The sequence below is a fragment of the Budorcas taxicolor genome, chromosome 9 (assembly GCF_023091745.1).
Source record: "Budorcas taxicolor isolate Tak-1 chromosome 9, Takin1.1, whole genome shotgun sequence".
Lineage (NCBI taxonomy): Eukaryota > Metazoa > Chordata > Mammalia > Artiodactyla > Bovidae > Budorcas > Budorcas taxicolor.
The window spans coordinates 82,653,059-82,667,888 of record NC_068918.1 but is presented as its reverse complement, the minus strand read 5'-3'; the positions used below and the strand labels follow the sequence as shown (position 1 = coordinate 82,667,888).

General features: G+C 40.2%; 1 protein-coding gene across 1 annotated transcript in view; it reads right to left on the bottom strand.

The window, feature by feature from the left end:
• SCAF8 (SR-related CTD associated factor 8) overlaps nt 1-14,830 on the bottom strand; it is an 88,716-nt gene that overhangs the window by 46,955 nt on the left and 26,931 nt on the right.

Below are 14,830 nucleotides of genomic sequence, written 5' to 3'. Positions count from 1 at the left end.
CAAGCAAATACAAATCAAAACCACTATGAGATTATCACTTTACACTTACTTGCTTATAATCAAAGAAGACAGACAAGTGTTAGCAAGAATGTAGAGAAATTGGAACCCTGACATATCCCTAATGGATTGCAAAATGGTATAGCAGCTTTGGAAAACAGTTTGACAGTTCTTCAAAAAATTAAACATGATAATATGCAGTATGAGCCAACAATTCCACTCCCAGGTATATACCCAACAGACGTGAAAATATATGTTCCCATAAAAAGTTATACACAGTCACGGCAGCATTATTCATAAAAAATTCATTAAAATTGGAAACCAGCTAAATGTCCATCAGATGAGGAATGAATAAACAAAATGTGTTCTACCGAATTAATGAAATATTAACCATGAAAATGGAAGGAGGTACAGATGCATGCTACAGCACAGATGAACCTCGAAAACATGCTTAGTTTAAAAAGTCACATTTAAAAGAGCATGTTATAGAAATGCATTTATATGAAATGTCCAGAAAAAGAAACCTACTGGGGACTGTCCACAGCTGGGCCAGTTGGGGAGAAATGAGGAGTGATAATTACGAGTACAGCATTTCTTTTTCAGGTGATGAAAATATTCTAAAATGGACTGAGGTGAAGACTGCACCACCATACCAAAAACCACTGAATTACACACTTTCAATTGGTTAACTGTGTGGTATGTGAAGGATGTCTCCATATAACTGCTTTCAGAAGTCAAGACCTAACGTTTAGCAACAATCCCACCATTCCCCCCAAAATTTGTTTTAAAGTTTCTCATATAAACAAAGGATAATACTGCTTAGAGAGAAAACAATTAAAGACAAGGTAGGGGAATTAAGCAGAAGACAACTAAGCTTAAACAAATCCGGATGAAAAGTGGGTCCTAGGTAATGCTAGGAATTTAACCACAATTACCTAGAAGTCGAGAGACCAAGCTTTGGCCATCATGATCCTGAATAAACAACTTGAACAGGGCTTCCCTGGTGGCTCAGTGGTAGAGAATCTGCCTGCCAAAGCAGGAGACGCAGGTTCAATCCCTGGTCTGGAAGATCTGACATGCCGCCCAGCAACTAAATCCGTCCGCCACAGCTACTGAGCCTGAGTTCTAGAAGCCCAGGACCCACGACGACGGAGCCCATGAGCCCAGGCTGCAGAAGCCCTTGAGCTCCCCAACAAGAGAAGCCAGAGCAATGAGCAGCCTGCACACTGCAACCAGAGCAGCCCCCCTCGCCAAGCAAGAGAAAAGCCCTCGCCAAAAAGACCCAGTGCAGCCAAAAAAAAAAAAAAAAAACAACCTGGAACAGACTATGAAAGCAACTCAAAACAGCTTTAGGTGGTTAACCAACGAGGTAGTCCTCTGATATATTTGCTCCAGCACCCCTTATAACCTATTTATCATTGACTTCTACTGATTTTTACCCAGTTTTCCTCATATTTGTCTCTTCTTCCTCCAACCACCACCATGACCCAAGTCCAAATTGCCTTCGGCTCTCACATGGAGATGGCATGCCTATCTTCTCAAAAACTGATCTGATCAGGTGACTGATACCCACCCATTTCCTCTACCACCTTAAAAAGTTCAACAATTTTCCACTCACTACAGAAACAAAAATCTACGAAAACAACGCCCGTGCCTGGTCTAATTTCTGTCTCATCTCCTGCCATGTGCCCTTCCCCAGCTCTCTGCACTAGGCACAATGGTCTTTTTTCAGTTCCCTATCCCACAGAGCCTTCCTCTATTTGGTACAGAACCAGGCTCTCCCCACTAGTTTTCCTAATGAGGAAAGCCTTCCCTCCATGTGCCCCATCAGAACTGTCTCCTTTATACCCTCACTGTACTGCCATTCACCTTTGAAATATTCATCACAGTAATGTGACACTTGTATGATTATTTAACGAATATCTGATTTTTAAAAGTACTGTTTCAAAGGATGACAAAGACTGACAATCATGAGACAAAGGATATAAGTTCCTTTAAAGCAGTTTAAGCACTAAGAGGCGAACTGTACCCCAAGAACTGTCCAAGCTGAAATGAACCCTGGTAGAAATATAAACATCTTTCCCTTTAAGTTCCCACAGAGGTGTCCACTTGTTGATGTAACCCTAACCAGGGTCACAATCTCATCAGATCCTTTAAGAAACCTCCTCTGTTAAACTCACACCAAATTTTAATATGCTCGTGGCCTCAATTTCTACTTGTCTGTTTTATAAAATCTAACTGCATGCAAGTCAACTCGCCAGGAGCAAAATAACATGAACCCATTCTGCAGTATCTACAGCAAGCTTTGTAAAGCAAAGTTCAATTTCCCAGAAGTTGTTGGCAGGTACAGACTGCAGCCCATCTGAGATCCAGACCTGCCCTCTCCTAAGGGGTAAAGAATCCACCTGCAATGCAGGAGACCTGGGTTTATTGAATCCCTGGGTTGGGAAGATCCCCTGGAGAAGGAAATGGCAACCCACTCCAGTATGCTTGCCTGGAGAATTCCATGAACAGTCAGGAGCCTGGCAGTTTGCAATCCATGGGGTCGCAAAGAGTCAAGACATGATTGAGCAACTAACACACTACTCCTGCTACTACTCCTCTACTAGAAAAAAGCTCTAAGAACAGAAACTCTGCCTTTTTTGCTTGCATCTTTGCTTCCCTTTATCCACTCTTTATCCTCAGTGTCTGATAGAGAAGAAGAATTTGTTAATAAATTTAAGTGGGCAAATACATATAAGACATAGGATTGTACAAGCTTTGCACAGAAACACCTGAATTTGAATTCCAACTCTGTTACAAGCTGCCAAACCTCTGAACCTTAGTTTTCTCATTTACAAAATAGAATATTCATTTCACAGAAACACTGCATATAAAGCTTTAAAACACATGTAAATCACTCAACAGGGTTAGAGACTATTAAAATTCTCTTTGGTAGGCATTTTCCATTTAAATGAACAATATTCAAGTGTGCATCAAACACTTACTCACTCAGGTTCCTGAAGGGACATTCCATACTAATTTATATTACTAGGACAATGAAGACGCCTCAACGTCTTCCCAGAGCTGACAATTCACTTCATTTTGTGTGGTTTCAATCACCCTAAAGTTTTGATCAAGCACTAGTCCATATTCTAGCAGATCAAAAGCTTCTTTCTTCTTTTTGAGGGGGAGGGAGGCGCTGGTGGGGGTGGTAGTGGGAAGAACGAGGTAGGGGAAATGTAATTTAGACTTACAAAACATTTCAACAGTGTCAAAAGTCAGCTCTTATCAGAGACGCTCTTTTAAAAAATGTACCTACTGCAGAAACTTAAAGTACTACTTAGAGAAATACTAAGCAATTAGTAAGTACTTTTCAAAGGTTCACTTAATACATATGCTTTCAACTAACTATCCAACAAGATTGTCTAAAATCCCACTTCTTAAAATCTAATCACCAGAGAAGAGGCATAGATCATGTCATCTAATTCTTCACAGAACGCCTTTACTCAAATTTAACAACATCCCAGTATTGCCCTTCCTTTGGCTACTTAAGACTTATTGATTCACAGGAAAGATACTAAACAGCAGCCTGGGTTTTCAGTCCAAGTCAGGAATTCTTTTGTTTTTCCAACTCCCTTCAGGTACACCGAAGAATCAGTAACATTTAAATTTTCTACGTTATCACTTGTAGGCACCATATGAAATGAGTATTTTTAGATCTGAAAATAACTTCAAATCAAATCAGTTTCTAATGACTTTAATCAAGGCCTGAGGAATCTTTAACCTAAACAGTTTCTTAGCTGCTGGCTGGCTACCCCACCAAAAAGCTTATTTCTAACAAAGACTTTTAAAGTTGTCCACTACTGATTAGGCCAGGGTTCAGCACAGCATGTATTTTAGGCTTTGAAGGCTACACAGCTGCTATCACACAACAGGCATCTTTCACTTCACTGTGTTTTGCAGACACACTGAAGGTTGCGGCAGCTCTGGGTTAGTTAGTGAAGAAGGCATGCTGATAAGCCTCCTGCACCAGTTAAGCTGTAAATGCAAAGGAAAAGTTCTTGAAGGACATTAAGTGCGACTCCAATGAACACACAAATGATGAGCCAGCAAAGAGGCCTTACTGCGGATACAGAGAAGTCTTAGTATCTGGAGAGAAGAGTAAACCAGCTGCCACGTTCCGGAAAGCCAAAGCCAGAGCAAGTTTCTACTCCGCTCAATTCTCTGAAGGCTGGGAGGTGAGGAGGCTGCAGAAGTGTGAAACTGGCAGAGCTGATTCATGAGATTTAATGAAAGAAGTCATCCCGGCAACACAGAAGTGCAAGCGACGCACCGAATGCTGATGGGGAAGATGCTGCAACTTACGCAGAGGATCTAGCGCCAGTAATTAATGCAGGCACCTCCACACACTATAGATTTTCATCGTGAACAAAACAGCCTTAAGCTGGAAGAAGTCAGTAGACTTTCACAGCTAACGAGGAGAAATCAATGCCTGCCTTCAAAGTTTCAAAAGACAGGCTGACACTCTTGTAAGGGGCCAATGCAGCCAATGACTAGCAGAAGCCAGTCCTCGTCTCCCATGTGAAAAGTCTACCGCCTTGAAGGGTCACGCTCAATCTGCTATGCCCGGGCTCTCTCACTGGAACAACAAACTTGGATGACAGGACATCTATTTACAACATGGCTGACTGAAAATATTTTAAATCCATTGTTGAGATCTACTGCTCAGGAAAAAAATCCTTTCAAGACATTACTGCTCATCAACAACACACCTGATCAGGCCAGAGCTCTGATGGAGATCAGCATTTGCATGACTGCTAAGGCAACATCCATCCTGTAGCTCACAGATCAAGGATTCATTTCAACTTTCACGTCTTAATAAGAAATATATTTAGTAAGGTTATAACTGCAACAGATAGTGATTCCTCTAGTGGTTCTAGGCAAAGTAAACTGAACAGCTACTGGAAAGCATTCACTGTTCTTGGTGCCACTGAGAACACTCATGATTCATAGGAGGGGTCAACAGAGCAATGTTAACAGGGGTCTGATACAAGTTGATTTCAATCCTCATGGCATTTGACTTTGAGGGGTTCAAGACTTCACGGAGGAAGCTAAGTGTAGATGTGGTGGAAATGGCAAGAGAGCTAGAATTAGAAGTGAGGCACGAAGATGTGACTACACTGCTGCACCTCATGAGAAAATTTTAATGGAAGAGGAGCTGCCCCTTTCGGATGAGCAAAAAGAGGACAGAATTTCTCAAACAGAGTTCTATCCTGGTGAAGACGCTGTGAAGATTGTTGAAATGACAACAAACAGAATATTACATAAATGTAGTTGACAGGATTTGAGAAGACTAACTCTGATTTTGAAAGAATTTCTACTATGGAAAAATGCTATCAAACAGTATTGCATGCTACAGAGAAATTGTTTGTAAAAGGAAGAATCAATCTATGCACCAAACTTCACTGTTTTCTTATTTTAGGAAACTGCCACAGCCACCCCAACCTTCAGCAACCACCACCCTGATCAGTCTGAAGCCATGAGCACTGAGCCAAGACCCTCCACCAGCAAAAGGATTACAAGACGACGGCTAGCATTTTCAGGTAATGAAGTTTTAAAATTAAGGTGTGTCCACATTTTAGACTGAATGGTACTGCACACTTACTAGACTACAGTATAGTGTAAATGTAACTTTTATCTGCACTGGGAAAGCAAAAGATTCACGTGACTCGCTTTATTGTGATATTCGCTTTATTGCGGTGGTCTACAACCAAACCCAAACACTTTCTCTTAGCCCTACATGTCAGAAAGTGTCCCCAACAATTTGTATATGAATGGGCAGGGTGTTTTCCAATGTAACTTTTTTACAAAAGCAAGTCAACACCAATTTGGGGCAATTTTATTTCTTAATCTTACAAACACAATTTCGTTCGCTTGTTTACCTTTGAATAAACACAACAATCTCATGTCCTGCAAAGTGTATTCAGGCACTCCCTCATCTATGTACTGAGTAATGCTCACTACCCAAAATTCAACAAAAAGTTGCACTTAGTGCTTGCTATTTCAAGCAAACGCTTCACTACAAAAAGTTTAGTGCCTTTCCAGTTTAAGCAATTGTAAATGAATTCTACTATGACCCTGAAAAGAGTGCAACAAGAAACTTATGACATAAAAAATACAAGAGAACCAGCAAATTACGGTGAAACCTTCCTCATTTACAGGTTACTCTTATGCTTCAAGACTGCTGATTCTAGGTCTAATAGGAATTAAACTTAAGTGTGAACCTAAGATATTAATCAAACCAATTCATTCTTCCCAACAACAGTCTGTTAGGCCGTGAGGGTACTAGTCAGGATCCTTCAAATGGCCTTAGAAATCAGAAATCACAGAAGTTCCTGGAACCGACGCAATTTTGGTACTTTTGATCCAAGATAGCATGGTGACCACTTTTTCCTTTTCTTCCCCTTATTGGCAGGGCAAAAAAGGAATAATTTCTTACACGTGTTTAAAACTACATAAAAAGTAAAATGGGAAGGGGAAAAGGTTAAGATGTCATCTACTTCCAGAAAATGGAAATGTGATAAGAGGACTGATGGGAAAACCACAAGCCACAATACACACAAGATACAGCGAAAGAAGGAAATAGCTTGCCCTGCAAAAATCCAGAGTCTCATCCATCAAAATTAAGGTACTCAGAGAGCACGAGCAGCACAATCAACTAACACCTCATCCACTGTTGCAAAAGGCCAATAAATAATGTCTAAAACTGAACATTAAAGAAACACATATAAAATTATTGTTTAGTGATATGAACGTTATCAGAAGAACTGAAGTTGTTTGGAGATCCAGCATAGGGTGAGAAGGAAGAGATTCCAATAAAATCTCTTTCATACTTAAAAAAAATTACATGCATACATTATTCTGAAAAATATAACAATTATATTTTAATACAATCCTGTTCTAATTCCACTTGCCAATCCTGGCCTTCCACAGTGTATCTGTCTCCCAAAACTCGTATGTTGAAGTCCCAACCCCTAATGTGACTGTGTAGTGACCACTGAACAATGCAAGAGTTACGGATGATGACCCTCCACATGGTCAAACACCCACACACAACTTACAGTCAGTCCTTCCTACCTAAGGTCCTACAGCTATGGGTTCAACCAAGCACAGGGTGCATAGTACTGTACTATTTACTACTGAAAAATTTCCACATGTAAGTGAACCCTCACAGTTCAAACCTATGTTGTTAAAGTCAACTGTATTTGGAAACAGCCTTGATGGAGGTGTGGGCTTCCCAGGCAACGCAGTGGTACAGAATTCGCCTGCCAGTGCAGGAGATGCAGGTTCGATCCCTGGGTTGGGAAGAACTCCTGGAGAAGGAAACAGTAACTCACTCCCGTCTCCTTCCCTGGGAATCCCGTGGACAGAGGAGCCTGGTGGGGTACGGTCCACGGGGTCGCAGAGAGTCAGACACGACTCAGCGAGCGCGCAAGCACACATGCACATGGCCTTGAGAGTGAAGCCTCATCCAGCAGAGCTACTGTCCTCCCAAGAGGAGCCTCCTGGGCGTCCTAGGCGGCACTGGAGGTAAGGAACCCACCTGCCGGTCCGGGAGACATAAGGGACACACGTTCAATCCCTGGGTCAGGCAGATCCCCTGGAGGAGGGCATGGCAACCCACTCCAGTATTCTTGCCTGGAGAATCCTGTGGACAGAGGAGCCTGACAGGCTACAGAGTCGCACGGAGTCCGGCACAACTGAAGCGACTTAGTACATGCACACAACAGACACCAGAGAACTAGCCCCCTGTTACGGCCATGTGAATACACACATGAGAAGGCTACATGACACCCAAGGGTGCCTGCCAGGAACTCAGAGAGATTCCCCTACCCCCACCCAGCAAATAAAATGAGGCCTCAATCCGTTTACAACGGTAAGAAACCATATTCAGCGAACAATATGAATGAACCAGGGGAGAGGAGATCACAAATCTTAAATGAGAGCACAACTTTGCTGACGCATTGACCTCACCTGCTGAGACCATAAGCAGAGGATCCAGCTAATCAGTACCTGGTTCTGATCCATGGAAATTGTGAAATAAACACATGGTGCTTTAAGCCTCAAGCTAAATTTGTGGCCATGTGTTACACAGCAACAGAAAATGAAGAAAGCAGAAGAAAGCTGTGAATGATTTATCTTTATTTTTCTAACTTAACTGCACAGACTTTTTACTTTACATAAATATTTTTGCAAAAAAAAAATCACTTTTATAATTCAAAGTAGAAACTATAGCTTCAAAATAAAAAACTTCTCTGCCTTTTCCTAAATAACTTAAAAAAATAGAAACTCAGTATTGTGCATATAGGAATAAAAAGTTGAGTAACAGTCTAGTTTCACTGATAGTCATTTTAAAGAGCATAATATTCACCAACTTTAATACTTGAAAACCAATACACTTCATTACAAATTCTGCCTCAACAAATCAAAAATTACATATTCTCTATATCCAAAATTTCTTACTCCCTAATATATGAGGTCTCCTTTCTTTATATGGCACAATCTTTTGGTTTGGAACACAACATAAAAATGTTTGATACTAGAAGCATGTAACAAAGTGACACATAAAATCAGACACACAGGGCATAACAACATGTGACGAGGGAACACTAGCATTAGACTAACAGTAGCAGATTCAACATTAAGAAAATCATATTCTGAAAGAATAATGTGAACAATACTGACTTTTTCCTGAGGTTCTGGAAGCATATCTCTGTAAAAAGTAAAACAAAACTCTCCAAAACTTGGGTTAATTTCTACTGGAGTAGCAATATTCTTGAGCAATCAGAATGTTTTCAAGAGCAAAGGCTAAGTAAAAGACATATCACAGAGATTCTGTGAGGACCATCACATCAGGCTTTTAACCAAGGCAGCACTCCCAATTTTATACTGAATACTGTGACAGTATGAAAACTTCCCTGGTGGTTCAAATGATAAAGAATCCTCCTGCGGTATAGGAGACCCAGGTTTGATCCCAGAGTACAGAAGGTCCCCTGGAGAAGGGAATGGTTACCCACCCCAGTATTCCTGGCTGGATAAGTCCATAGACAGAGAAGACTGTTGGGCTACAGTCCATGGGGTTGCAAAGAGTCGGACAAGACTGAGCGACTAACATTAACACGCTATGACAACTTCAGAACAAAGTTTCAAATGCATCTTAAGGGGACAAAAAAAAAGAAAAAAGGGCACTAAATAATTGTAAACACCAAAGCACAAAACCTGAAATGTGACATCTAAAAACCAGTGAGAGAACATAAAAAATAATCTTAAAAAAAAAAGTCTTATAACATTTTTTCTGGTTATAAAAATATTTTAGTATGGAAAAACTGAAAAATGCAAAAAAAGCATGTAGATGGCAAAATATGCAAATCACCCATGATCCAACAATTCATTACTCATTCCAAAGATACTCAATTAATGCCTGGCACTATGGGTCCAATGGAGCAAGTATACAGTCCCTTCTCAAGAACTGATGGGCTGCTTCTGGAGATGGACAATGTTATAATAAACAGACAGACACACCTTGTAGAGTATAGTTAAGTAAACAATGAAGGTAACAATGTGATATGCTGAAGAGTATTGTACATCTTAGAATATCAAAACCAGAATCCTTTTAAATTATAAGATATTTTAAAAAGGAAACATCTATTTTAAAAATTTTAAATCTGAATTATGCAAAAATCTGTCCAATAAGATCAAATCTATATACCAAGCTTTTGGAGAGAGAAGGAGAAATCCTCTAGTTTAAAAAATGGTGGCTGGCGGGGGGGTGGGGGGGGAGAGAATTTGATTTTATATATATATATATATATATCAAGGTGCCAACAAGAGTACTGTAACAAACACAAATGTTTACATCCTTCATAATAATTATCTTTAACTATCAGCTACAAGCAGTTTCACATACATAATTAGCTTATTATTAAGCAGAATATCCTATTTCTCAAGCATGACAGACATCTAAGGTTAACATTACAGTTCTGAATATTGTCAAAAAGGAACACTTAACACTGCATTAGTAACAAAGAAAAACTATCAACTCTCCCCCAAAAGGTTATCCTTTAAAAAACTAAATACAGGCTACAAGAACTAATTTGCATGGTCCTTTCATTCAACATTCAAATTTATACAACCTTTCCCAGTGCCTGGAATAAATGGGGTTAAAAAATACCCTTAAAAAAAAGAGAAGGAGAAATAACCTATGACATCCCTTTTATGCGGAATCTAAAAAGAAATGATACAAATGAACTTACAAACAGAAAAAGACTCACAGACTTAGAGAAGGAACTTATGGTTTGCAGTGGGGGGGTGTGAGGAAGGGATGGTTAGGGAGTTTATAATGGACATGTTATTTAGTTGCTAAGCCGCCTCTGACTCTCTTGCGACCCCAGGAACTGTAGGCTCCTCCAGACTCCTCTCTGTCCATGGGATTTCCCAGGCAAGAATACTAGAGTGGGTTGCCATTTCCTCCTCCAGGGGATCTTCCTGACCCAGGGATCGAACCCAGGTCTCTTGCATTGCAGGTGGATTCTTTACCACTGAGCCACCAGGGAAGCCCAATGAACATATATATACACTCCTATGTTTAAAATGGATAACCAACAAGGACCTACCGTATAGTGCATGGAACTCTGCTCAATGTTCTGTGGCAGCCTGGATGGGAGGGGAGTTTGGGGGAGCATGGGTACATGGATATGTATGGCTGAGTCCTCCACTGTTCACCTGAAACTATCACAATACTGTCAATTGGCTATACTCCAATACAAAATAAAAAATTTAAGTTAAAAAAGTGCACAGGAGTTAATCAAAGCGGAGGAAGCAACTGTGGCGTCTCTCCCTCGCTGTCACAAGTAAACCCTACAGACTAATATAAAAGAGTAACTAGCTACTTGAGAACTCTGAAAAAGGGAACACCAGACCGACTGGAGTTAACCTGAATAGTGACCAGTTACAGCGAGCAGGAAGCTGCGTGTCGATGCTGAAGTAAATTTCAGTGTTTACTGTTCCTCTGTTGTCTCTGGCTTTGATCCCAGAGCTGGCATTATCAAATGGTGCAGCCAATACTTCAATCAAAAAGTGAAGTCGCTCAGTCATGTCCGACTCTTTGTGACCCCACGGACTGTAGCCTACCAGGCTCCTCCATCCATGGGATGTTCCAGGCAAAAGTACTGGAGTGGACTGCCACTGCTTCTCCACAGGATCTTCCCAATCCAGGGATCAAACCCAGGTCTCCCGCATTGCAGGCAGACGCTTTACCCTCTGAGCCACCAGGGAAGCCCATACTACAATCAAAGGCACTAGGGAAAACCCCCTTCAGCCACCCACAAGACGAGGTAAAAGGAATCTTTCCTGCTACTAGGGGGTGGCTGGGGTGAGGGAAGAAAAACTCCTGATCTTCCCAGGCCCTGCTAGGGGTTAAAGGTCAGCCACTGTTTCGCCACTTCAGCCCCAAAAACCCAAGAGAAAAGCCATCTCCAGATAGGAAAAAAGGCCCCTACTACCCAAAAAACACCATTTTATTTTTCTTGCCACTTCTCTCTGAAGGCTAACTTTCTGCCCAGAGAACAGGGAAAAGGATACACTGGGATCTGGAGAGAGACGGGAATCCCAGAGAGAACTAGAGAAGGGGAGCCCCTGAATATGTGTGCCAACTGAAGTCCTGGACTCATCCGAAATGCAGCTGCATGAAACAGACCCAAAGAAGCCCCGCAAAGGCTTTGAGAACTAATACCTATGTAAACCATTACCCAGGACCTAGACAACTGAGTGGCACAAATGCTGAGCACATCCAAACAGCAAAAGAAATGCTGTGAAAACTGAACTGACATTAGATCACTGAAAAAGCAAGAGAGTTCCAGAAAAACATCTATTTCTGCTTTATTGGCTATGTCAAAGCCTTTGACTGTGTGGATCACAATAAACTGTAGAAAATTCTGAAAGAGATGGGAATACCAGACCACCTGACCTGCCTCTTGAGAAACCTGTACGCAAGTCAGGAAGCAACAGTTAGAACTGGACAGGGAACAACAGACTGGTTCCAAATCGGGAAAGGAATACATCAAGGCTGTATACTGTCACCCTGCTTATTTAACTTATATGCAGAGTACATCATGAGAAATACTGGGCTGGATGAAGCACAAGCTGGAATCAAGACTGCCGGGAGAAATATCAATAACCTCAGATATGCAGATGACATCAGCCTTATGGCAAAAAGTGAAGAACTAAAGAACCTCTTGATGAAAGTGAAAGAGGAGAAAGTGGAACAGGAAAGTGAAGAAGTTTGCTTAAAGCTCAACATTCAGAAAACTAAGATGATGGCATCCGGTCCCATCACTTCATGGGGAAAACAATGGTTGACTTTATTTTGGGGGGCTCCAAAATCACTGCAGATGGTGATTTCAGCCATGAAATTAAAAGACATTTACTCCTTGAGAAGGAAAGTTATGACCAACCTAGACAGCATATAAAAAGCAGAGAAATTACTTTGCCAAAAAAAGGTCCGTCGAGTCAAGGCTATGGATTTTCCAGTAGTCATGTATGGATGTGAGAGCTGGACTATAAAGAAAGCTGAGCACAGAAGAATTGATGCTTCTGAACTGTGGTGTTGGAGAAGACTCTTGCGAGTTCTTTGGGACTACAAGGAGATCCAACCAGTCCATCCTAAAGGAAATCAGTCCTGAATGCTCATTGGAAGGACTGATGTTAAAGCTGAAACTCCAATACTTTGGCCACCTGATGCAAAGAGCTGACTCATCTGAAAAGACCCTGATGCTGGGAAAGACTGAAGGCGAGAGAAGGGGACGACAGGATGAGATGGTTGGATGGCATCACCGACTCAATGGACATGAGTTTGAGTGAACTCCGGGAGTTGGTGATGGACAGGGAGGCCTGGTGTGCTGCAGTCCATGGGGTCGCAAAGAGTCAGACATGACTGAGGGACTGAACTGAACTGAACTGAAAAAGGCAAGACAGAACTTGCGTCCTGAATCAAACCGAACTAGATGTCTGCTAGATAAAAATCAACATTTTTCAGAGAATAAAGTACCACAATATTGAAAATATCCAGTATATTAGCCAAATTTATTTGACACAGCAAAACACACATACACTCTCTCTGTCTCGCTCTCGCTCTCACTCACTCACTCACCCGCTCTCCCAGAAAATCTGTCCACACTGATCAAGAGAAAAAAATAACCAGCAGATGCTAACAACAAGATAATGCTTCTGTTGCAATTATCACTAAGAACTTTAAAGAAGTTATAATCATTATAAATAAGGTAAAGGAGAAAACTCTTCCAATAAATGCAATATTTTCAGCACAGAATGAGAAACTACAAAAAAGAACCAAATGAAAATGCCAGAACTGAAAAACACAATATCTTGAGGAAAATGATAGCATATCACTGTATCCAAGAGCTATAAAATTTTATTAGTGACTATATATAATTGCAACTTCATAAATAAAAGAAGTACAAAAACAAGACCAGGAAAAATGTTCAGAAAAATGTCTAAAAACTGAGTATCATTTACTAGGCAAAGACAATTTTTTAAATTAAAGTCGAATCACACATTTCTTTTTCCATTTCACACCATTCCTTCCACCATAGAATAAATCTTTCTTCATCTTTTACTTTCCTTCAAATTATAATTTAACCTAATAAATGAAAAGCTTCTCAAGGTAATTCTAGTCCAATTCAAACAAAACAGAACAAAATGGAAAATAATAAAGCACAATGACTAATCCCTGATGAGATTTTTTCCCCTGTTATATATTTACATATGTAACTACTGGCTCATGATGCAAACTATATCTCTTACACTGGGCTGCAGTAAAAAAAAAATTTTGAGAAGCACTGCTCTAGCTCACACTTGTAGGTAGAAAGTAATACTAAAATTAATTATACAGAAAATAAAACATGATTAACTTCCCTCTGGATAATTCAGCTTGCCAAAAGATAGGCTTAAAGGGCAATCTTTGTTTTGTTTCCTTTTTAAAAGATTAGCAAGGATCTAAAGATGCAAAAGACACAAGTATAAAATTCACAGTTGTTTTTCTTAGTTGTAATCAGAAGAATGGGGATGGGAGAAATTTTCATATCTAAAATCATACCCTAAAAAATAAATAAAATAAAACCATACCCTGCCACCAGTGTATGTATGTATGTATATATGTGTGCAGATAAAACCGACACAGATCCCTCTCCTCCTGTAACTGCTATACACCCTGCTTATTCTCTTCATGGCAGCTTAATCACAATGTAAAATTGTTTTGCCCATAATCTGTTTCCAGTATGGTCCACTTCCCAATATCTCCATTCATCCATCCACTTCAGAAAACAATGACATTACATACTACAAATTCTCAATAAACAGTTACCAACATCAGTCTTTTTTTATATCCTCTGCAATGTCTGAAATAGTTCCTTGCACACATCAAATACAAACTGATTTAAATGATAAATTAGCTTACTAGGTTCTAAGGATAATCATGTAAACAAATTCCAGCTAGAAAAACATCTTCATATCTAAATGCCCCTGAATGCAATAGATCTATTTTGCTCAAAGGAGCAGAATGTCAAGGCCAGACTGATGTACATTTCTTAACTTGCCATGCCCCCAAACTTTACTTTTAATAATCTCTGCAACCCTGTATCTACAACCCTATGCCAGTATCCATGGAAATAAAGAATTATTTCAAAGAAGCAGAATGTCTCTGAAACAATTTCCAACATAATTTATGACTGATGTATCATAATCACCCTTGTATACTTATTTTCAAATTTACTTTGAG